At 45.4% G+C, this 10000-nt stretch overlaps 1 long non-coding RNA gene across 1 annotated transcript in view; it reads right to left on the bottom strand.

The window, feature by feature from the left end:
• Positions 1-10000, bottom strand: part of LOC135110583 (uncharacterized) — an 87107-nt gene that overhangs the window by 56692 nt on the left and 20415 nt on the right. Inside the window, exon 2 of the long non-coding RNA XR_010273319.1 lies at positions 9037-9877. This is a non-coding gene — a long non-coding RNA (uncharacterized LOC135110583). The remainder of the gene's footprint in view (positions 1-9036; positions 9878-10000) is intronic.

Genomic DNA, 10000 nt, shown 5'->3' with positions numbered 1-10000 from the left:
ATCTTCCTCTTCCTCCTCCTCCTCCTCCTCCTTAAATCCTGCGTCACATCAAATGCATAATTTGCATTCTTTATCCTAAACACTTTCTTGTTTTTGTCCCTTAATTTGTAAGTCTCTCCATCCCGCCTCGACTGCGAACCCTTTCCCTTTTTTCCTGTCTTCTCCCCCAGCTGTTTACCCCTTCTCTTCCTCTTCCTCCTCCTCTTGCTTCCCTTTATGTGGCCTTTGTCACGTGATGATCAAAGCAGCGGGTCGTTTTCTTCCACAGTCTTGCGATTTTTGAGGCTTCGAGGAGGAGAGAAGGAGGAGAGGGAGAAGGAACAAGGGTGGAGGATAATGGTTGAGGAGGAAGGGAAGGAAGAAAAGCAGAGAAAGTAGAGGGGAAAAAAAAAAGGTGTTTCCTTCCCTATCGTGGATTAGGAGCTGACGTGTCTGTCTGCTTTACCAAAAACTTGTATCAAAGAAATATTTCCTTTCTCTTCAGTGGATCAAAAGACGTCGCGAATTTTGGGAGAGGTGATGTTGTGGGAGCAGGTGGCAGGGAGGCGCTGCAAGATACAGTAAGGGAAAAAAAAAACTTAAACAGGGCACCGGAAATTGATAGGGCTGTCAGGTGGGAACAGGGCACGGAACCCACCTGGCAACTAGCCAGTAAGTACGTAAACAGCGTGTGGCCTTGAAGAATGGGGACATGACACTGCAGGCAGGAAGCAGGTGTCAGCGGGAACAACTGCGTCCCTTCATACACGGACAGGTGCATCTTGGAAGCAATCAAGGCTGCTAACAGGTGCGAGGGGATGAGGGCGCGGAATGGCAGCGCCGGGAAGAGGTGATAAAAGACGCGTGTGTTTGTATGCACCTCTCTGTGAAGGTCGAGGAATACGCAGCGCTGGGGGGCCGAAGCGGCGCGGAACGACCGGCACAATGGCGGGCGGGCTGGCGTGACCACGGCTTCTGTTGACCAAAACGGTACCGGTGGCCTGTTGACGGTGCTGGCGGGAAGACCTCGCGTGCTGCGCTGGAAGGCCGAGGCATCTCTCTCCTCCCTCCCTGCCCTCCCATTCCCTCCCTTCCCTATCCCTGCCCCCACCCCTGCAAGCCCGTCACCCCGCTGCCCTCACTCTCTCCTCTAATCCTCTCTCTCTCTCTCTCTCTCTCTCTCTCTCTCTCTCTCTCTCTCTCTCTCTCTCTCTCTCTCTCTCTCTCTCTCTCTCTCTCTCTCTCTCTCTCTCACTCACACACACACACACCACACACACACACACACACACACACACACACACGGCATCATCAACACCCGTTGCTGATCCAGAACGAGATACGGGACGTACCCAAGATCCTAAACTCTTCCCTCCCTCCTTCCCTCCCTCTTTCTTTCCTTCAAACGCACCTTCTCTCTCTCTCTCTCTCTCTCTCTCTCTCTCTCTCTCTCTCTCTCTCTCTCTCTCTCTCTCTGGCGGTGGGTGGATAGGGGGACTTATAAGGGTCAGGGTGGGGGAGTCTGGGGATGGACTGCAAACTTTGGGGGTCACTCTAACTGGTTAAGACTGTTTATTTGTCATCTGGAAGCTTCATGTGTGGTGTGTATGTGTGTGTGTGTGTGTGTGTGTGTGTGTGTGTGTGTGTGTGTGTGTGTGTGTGTGTGTGTGTGTGTGTGTGTGTTTGTCATTATGAAGAGTCTTATCATTATCGCCATTATTATTACCATAACATATTTTAATCACCATTCCTGGCCACAGTCAAGGAAGTCAAGATACGCAAAAATATATACACGAAAAATCTCAATCTGAAGGCCGGGAAAGAAACTCGATGTTAATTATCGGATTGGTTTGGAGGTCACTGCAGGCGAGGCGGAATGTTCCTACTGGATGGCATTGAGGGAAACACTTCAGGTTAAAGGTAAGTTCCTCAGGTGTTCTTAGAAGCGAGTCTTAGAGGAGAGGGAGATTATATGGCAGTGGGTCAGTCAGTGTTCGTAAAGGTGAGTGTGAGTTGTAAAGGTGAGTCTTTCAGGGGAGTATGAGTATTGAATGTGAGTCTTTCAGGTTACGTGTGGGTTTGACCGACTTTAAGTAAAGTCATACAGGTGAGTGTAAGTTTTAAAGGTGAGTCTAGCAGGTAAGATTTGCAGGTGAAAAAAAAAGAGTTAATTAGATGTGTTACGGGTGAATGGTGTGAGTTTCAGTGATGTGTTTTGTGGATGGCGTCTTTCCAGTAAGTGTTCTAGGTGAGTCTTACGAATTTTACAGGAGAAATGAGTCAGTTGTAACATTAAAAGAAATTTAGACACTAAAAACACAATTTTTCTATTGATATTTAATTTCTTTTGAGCAAGCCAAGTAAGAGTCAATCAGGGGTCTTGTACATAAGTAAAGGTCGAGTAAAGGATGAATAACGTAACCTTTACAAATTAGTGTTTCAAGATGTACAGGTGACTTACAGGTGAGCCTTACAGGAGGTTACATTTGCTCACGCTCTGGCAAGGGTCGCGGGTTGAGGCGTGTGCAGGTCCTGAAAGATTCTGAAGCGAGACGCATTTGTTGTGTGGTGAACGTTGTGTGGGGGGAAAGTTTGGCCTTTTTCCCTTTCGTTTGTTCAACCAGGAAAGAAATCTTGGCGCCTGGCTTATCCAGTTCTAAAAAAATTGTGAATACCATATTGAGATCATATCCAATAATATCTTTTTTCTTTTTGTTATTACAACTGTCAATCGCAGTGAAAGAATTATACATAACAATACGTCAAGAAGCTGAAAAAATATCAAATCCTCTTCAAGCTTATCGATAAACGTTTTTCTTCTATTTACATTCAGTTTCAGTCCACGAAATGTACAAATATACGTAGTGCGTTATACCAGAGACCAACAATTGAACGGGCGAGCCAAATGATACGGCAACAGGCTGGCAACCTTCTCATATTCTCCGTGGTGGTAAGAAGGAACACAAAAGGTAAAGACATGTTTAGGAGCAACCTTGTTATGGAAATTTTGTTCGAGGAGCGAGGCCAAAAATACCAGGGAGGTGAATGGAGGTGGCTGAGTGGATGTGTGAGTGTGGTGGATGCGGTGGATGTATTGAGTGTGGCGTGGATGTGATGTTGACTTTCTCTCCTCACCGACTGCTTCTACCGTGATTCCTGAGAGTGGTGGTGATGGTGGTGATGATGATGATGATGATGATGATGGTGATGAGGAAATTAAAGAAAGAGGGAGATACAATAACGATGATGACCATAGTGATAGTATTAATAATGATAATAAGTGTGTGTGTGTGTGTGTGTGGTGTGTGTGTGTGTGTGTGATAAAGCAAATAGCTTCCCTCAAAGCACGCACATAGCATCAACAGCACATAAATAGCACACAACTGATGGATTTACAACATAAACAAAAATAATACGAGTGATACTAGAAATCCAAGGACACAACAATAACAGCATCTATTCTGTTCTCCTCTAAACACGTTCATGATGTCAACTACAACATCAGAATTAATATGATAGTAATAAGTTAAAAATGCCAATGCGTCTTGTTTTCTAAGACTGAGACCGTGGCACAGAATTATTTACGAGGACACAAACAAAAATAGAAAGAGAATAGGAGGTTAATTTAATCTTCTTTTAAGCTGCATAACTATTGAAGACTGCAGTACAAAAATAAGTGACCAAAACAGCTTTAAGTGATTATCGTAAAAGTTTGTTGAGCAATGAAAAAGTGTTTATCATACAAAAAAAAAAAAAACATAATTATTTCAAAACGCCTTTAAACTCCAAAAAGCTTCAAACATACACACATTACTGGAATGGAAAGAAGTAAAAGAGTCACAGAATAAAATTCAAATTCACTGCATAATTATGATATTTTTCACTGCACGAGCTGTAAATAAGATAAATAAAATGAGCCCCCCTCTATACGATTAATCTCACGGTCTCCATATTCCGCGCTCAGAGGTTTGGTGGAGCTCATTAATATGCTAATAGCCTTGCATAAAAAAATTCCCTAAATGTATAACGAAAATGGCGGTGTGGATTATGAGAGGTGTTTTGCAGGGTGTGAAATATTTAATTCCCTTCCTGAGAGAGAGGAGAGGAGAGAGGAGAGAGAGAGAGAGAAGAGAGAGAGAGAGAGAGAGGAGAGAGAGAGAGAGAGAGAGAGAGAGAGAGAGAGAGAGAAAGCAAAAGTGACTGGTGGAAGAGATCTTGCCTGTTTTTGCCTCTCACTCTCTCCCTCTCCAAACACACTTGCTGGTTTTCATTTTCCCAGTTTACCCAAGAGAGAGAGGGAAAAAGAGAAAAAAAATATATATAAAAAAAAACAACAACATTTTGTTCTTTACTTTTAGAATGATATGAGTAACTGGAGAGCTTAAGTTTTTTTTTATAAATACTTTCCTTCCGTAAGTTTATATTGATTAATGTTTTTATCTAGCGACAGAAGGTACGTGTCTTAAACTGAACGAAGAAGCAACGTCATTCTTTTATGTTTACTGCAATTCCCTTAGGCGTGTAAGTACAGCATTCCTAACCACTTCGCCGCCTTATCTCTTACGTAACAGGCTGTGATGGAAGTTACCGGGGATTTTTCGAGGGTGTGTTTATGATTATAACGATATTTTAACAAGAATTCTAAACTATACTGGAAAAACACACATGAACACCTGACCATTCATATCAGTGGCCTTTGAAAACAGTCCTGCTGAAAACAAAGCACTCATAAATACGGGAGGTCATGTACAATAACGATAATGAATTTTTTACGTGCCCAGAAGCCTAAACTGAACATTAAATGCCATAAAATATTTGAGGTCTCTGCTCTACAATGATTGAAGATGCTTTGTTGATAATAATTCCTCACTACCTATTATATGTCAATCCACAATGATGTATACGTAGTTGTCGCCAGGTAAGAATGACTCTGATCTACTGCCTCGCCTTCCTCATTGTCCGAGACGGTGATGAGCTACGTGAGGTCAAGTTAACAGTCCCGGGAATTGACATGCATTACAACGTATGACTGACAGTGCATGCATTATTCAAGCTCCGGATGGTAAGGATTTCCGATTCGATTTGGAAACCTAAATCACAATTAATCAAGTGGCTAAGATGAGATACTGTTGAGTTTTGGTGATTGAAAAAAATACAACAGGAAAATCATTTAGAGCAATAAATAATTTTCTCACCAACGTTCCTCAACCTGGTAGCAATACCTAAAAATGGCAAGATGATACAGAGTGAGATAACAGTGACTCTTGGCAGGGAATAGAGACACAATGTGAAAAACGTTTGAGCGCAACAAGTAAGTCCTCCTCCTTAACCTGCCTCGCCGCTACGCCCCCGAGTCTCTCTTCCCTCGCTCCAAAAATACAAATCAAATTCATGTCTATATTTTACGTTTTACTGGTTAATTTAGAGATCTCATCACTCCAGACTCATACACACACAGTCCTCCTCTTGGTTAAAAAAAAGACATCACCTTAGCTACGGCGGGAACCGTGGAATAAACTATCGGTGTCTCATCGTAACGAAACAAAGGAATACAAAGGAAAAATAAGCAAGAAACTAATTGGCTCATAACAGACTGTGTGCGACAAGCTACGGTATTCCAAAACTGATAGATGCAATATAGTAAGGACAGAAGGTTCTATATGTCTTTTTTTTTTTTTATCTGATTCGTGGTACAATTACCTTCACTTGAGAAACCTCACCAAAAATACGAGACAATAAAATGTAAGTGACGAATATTGATTTTAGTGAGGGTAATTTATACTGCTATGATCAACACGCGATGACTACAGCACCCACTTTAACACACTGGATATTTTCCTCAATTTTAAGTTCTCTAATATGCCAGCAATCTAGTTTTTCTGAGGAGATTCTCACTAGATAAGAAAACTTAAGAGTGAGGGAAAATAGAAAACGTAGTGGAAAAATTTGTGAACCAGACTCTGCTAATCCTTGCACAAAGTGAACACGTTCACACATTTCCCGCAGCTTGGCGCCAAAACATGCAAGCTTCCTTTACAACGCCAGAATGTAGCACAGAGGAGATTGCTCTTACTCACAGGCTTAAAGAAATCCCTGACACCTGTTTGTGTTCATACGGTTCACACTAACAAATCCCGTGAACTTTCTCCTTCTATCTCATTCTCGTTTTGCAGAGAGTGAACGGTCCAGTTTTCCACGTCAAGGTAACAAGTCAGTTAGTCAACACGAGTGTCCATCTTCTGTCATTTATGTGCATGATATAAACTAACTAGTCCGTTTCCTCTTACTGTTGGTAGCCAAAGGCGGTCTGGGTAACAAGAAAGGTAGAGAAAAAAGCAGCCCTCTAGGAATATAAACCTGCTCTACACAACAACGGGTTATTGATGGCCATGGTGCACGCGAGCAAAAAGAGTTTAAAAAAAATAATTGCAGCGAAAGGTTATAATACAACAGGGAAATTCACCTCAAACACGAAGGGAAATAAAAATGCTTGACTCTCCGTGATTATATTGAAATAAAATAAGAGGAATTTTTTTTAAAGAACGTGGCTTAATGACATGCGAATTGAGAGCAAGCAAACCGTTCATGCTTCTCTCCGTTCAGGCTTACACCTACGTACCAATGTGTGTGTGTGTGTGTGTGTGTGTGTGTGTGTGTGTGTGTGTGTGTGTACGTGTGTGTGTGTGTGCATGTGTGTACGTGTGTGTGCTGAGGTAATGAGGCGTGTGTTCGCATGAATGTTACAAGGTTTGCTAAAAAAAATAGTTTGCTTTTCATTGCTGGAAACTAAAAAAATGACTGTCCTTTCCTCCTTCCCGTGTTTTCACCCTTACCTTTCCTTTCCCCACTGCTTTACTAATTTCCTCCTCTCACCCTCTCCCTCCTCTCACCTTCTCCCTTCCCTCGTCTCTCTTCCTTCGCCTTCGGTTTTATGTCACGAGCCCTACCTTCCCTCCCCACTCTCCCCACTCTTCCCCCTCCCCTTCCTCCCCCCTCCTCTTGCCACACTACTTCCTCCCCGTTCCCCATCCTCCTCTCCGGACTGAGACGTGACTTGCCGGCAACCTGAGGAAGTCGAGAAAACTTGGAAATATAATAAGTCGGGAGCAGCTTGGCGATATAATAAGACATAAAAAAATAATAAAAAGTTCACGAAAGACCGACTCGTACGAAAAATACCCGTGAATTGCAAGCTTTTAAAGAGAAGAGAGAAGGAAGATGAATGTTTTGGAGATCAAGATTTTTTTAATGAATATACGTGAGTAGAGGAAGGTAGACAGATTAATTAAAGGGAATGAGTATATTGCGAGTCTCCGTGGAGTTGTGTGTCGTGTCCAGCAATTTATGTGATACGTGATGAGTCATATACAAAGAGGTTTATGAGGGAATTAATCTTCTCTCTCTCTCTCTCTCTCTCTCTCTCTCTCTCTCTCTCTCTCTCCTCTCTCTCTCTCTCTCTCTCTCTCTCTCTCTCTCTCTCTCTCTCTCTCTCGGCCGCCTATTAACACAGGACTTGGTCACCAGCACACGCAATACTGTGTTCTCATACATTTGCAACACCCCATCCCTTCTCCAACTCCTCTTCCTTTTCCTCCTCCTCATTCTCCTCATTCTCGCAAGTGCCTCTCTCTTCCCTTCCCCAGTCCTCCCCCTCCCCACATCCTCCTGCTCCTCTTAAGTGCCACTCTCTCCCTTCTCCTCCCCCTCCTCTAACCTCACTCTCCCCAACCCCGATAAAGCGTCAAAGTCCAGTGTCACTCGCGCCAAAATAAGCTTCAGAGTGCTACGTAACGGGGGCTCCACGCAGATTGGGGCTCATCATGTGGTATTTTGCTTCATTTTCAATTTTCTTCGTATTTCGTGACGTGTTCCCTGTCTCACCTGCCCTGCTATTGTGGCTGTTTCTGTTCTCACGTTAGAAATACCTTATATTTTCGTGTTCTAGAGTATATGCCTGTCTGTATAATATCGGCTAAAGGTTGTGAAGGAGGGCGATGTATGAGGTTTCAAGTAAAGCGTGTAGGAAACTGGGAAGAAATCCGAAGAGCACGGCAAAGAAATAACAAGGGTAAGAAATCTGGGAATGGGAGCAAAGAAATGAAATGGAAAGAGAGAAAATATTATCTGAAGAGATAATGATATTGAGAAACGGGATGTAAGATACTAATCAAAATAGATGTAGAAAGAAGAACATGACACACACACACACACACACACACACACACACACACACACACACACACACACACAGACAGACACACACACACACACATACAGCAGGAGTAAGTCATTGTAAAAATATTAGATCGAGGAGCAAAAATCAGTAATATTTCTTTGAGAGTTACGAGTAACTAAGACTAATACAGATGAGAGAGAGAGAGAGAGAGAGAGAGAGAGAGAGAGAGAGAGAGAGAGAGAGAGAGAGAGAGAGAGAGAGAGAGAGAGAGGAGGGAAAGGGTAAGTGGACTATCCGGGACCAAGATGTTGTGACCATAAATACACCGATACCTTTTTCTCGCCTCGCCAACCACCAGCTTGACCAGTTTCACAACATGTGCATTAACACACAACAACCCCACGCCCCTGTGCCACCCACGGCATCCTCGGTGGACTCCTTTGAGGCTCGTGGGTGGCTCAACAAAACCTGGGCGCCTCAGCTCGTGTTCACAATTGATCGCTAAGGTTCTGGTGTGTTGCGTAAGAATGTGTTCCCCGGTGAGCTGAGGGCCAACCAAACCTTTCAAACGGAACCTGTGCCACGGACGCGTGTGTGGTGAGCGTCCGCGGCTCGCTGACGGGAGGGAACGATAGCGGAAGAAACATTGACCTGACATGTTGAACTTTGTTATTATGATTCGTCTGCTGTGGGTGGACACCTTTCACGCCCACAATTGTCGTGTGTCTCTAAAATAAATAAGCATTACAGATAAATAAATAAATATGTGGAGTAAATATTTAAAGCATTAATCAAATAAATATAAATCAGTCACTAAATACAGCATATAAGTAATAAGGAAAACGTGGTGTAGCCTTTTCAGTAGAGTCACCAAAACTCACCTGGGAGGAGGAGGCGCACAGTGGGGAAGGGCGGCGTGCCGGCCACCAGCTGGAGTGGTGCCGCCTGGCGAAGACACCGAGGTGATAAGGTTGATGTGGCACGGGTAGGGGTACGGTGCCCCCGTGCGGGTGAGGGTGGAGTAGGGGGACCCACCAATACTGTGTCCCCCGCTCCCGCCCCACCTCAAGGGGCGTGAAGTTGAGGTTGAGGTTGGTTGGGGAGAGGCCACGACGGCCATCCCGCTCGATGGCGGGCGGAATTGAGGTGAGGCTCCCGAAGGACGTGTTTGAGGAGGCCACGCCGCCATCCAGGCCTCCCCCGCTCCCGATGGCGCTGGAGCCGTGCTGCTCCGCCCACTGCTGCTGGAACTGGTTGATGAACACCGGCAGCGACAACTTTCCTCTTGTTCTTGAGCGTCGCACGGAACCTGGTCAGTTTCTTCTCGACCTTCTCCATGGCGGCGGCGCCTCGGCCAGGTGGTCACGGGGCCTCGCGCGTCACCATGGTCGCCCCACCCACCCGTGGCACCCTAACCTTCGTAGCGGTGCACGGCTCGCCTATCTCACGTGCCCGCGTCACACCTGTCCGCCAGCGGGACCGTTCACCCCCGGCCAATAGTGGCGCCTGGCCACGCCACGCCTCGCCACGCACACCTTCACGCAGGGCTCGGCAGCCGCTGCTCGCCCGCCGCCACCACGGGCGTCACTCTTACCGGCGGGCGAGCCTCACCCTTAATGCATCACTGCCCACTGGGGTCACTTGTCACTGGGGCCCCGCCTTCCGGGGCTCACACTGGGGGCACGCCGCCCCTAAACGCATCCTTCACCTGCACCTTAACACCTGTCGCAAGAGGAAAAACTTGAGAGATCACAGACTTCATCGGGAACTTCGTAAAGAGCGGGGAAGGCGTGTTTGAGCTGGGGAGGGAGGTAGGGGGGAGGAGGAGGTATATGTGATCTGATC

Source organism: Scylla paramamosain, chromosome 20, assembly GCF_035594125.1.
Source record: "Scylla paramamosain isolate STU-SP2022 chromosome 20, ASM3559412v1, whole genome shotgun sequence".
NCBI lineage: Eukaryota > Metazoa > Arthropoda > Malacostraca > Decapoda > Portunidae > Scylla > Scylla paramamosain.
The sequence above is the reverse complement of the archived record's forward strand: the minus strand, read 5'-3'. Positions and strand labels throughout refer to the sequence as shown.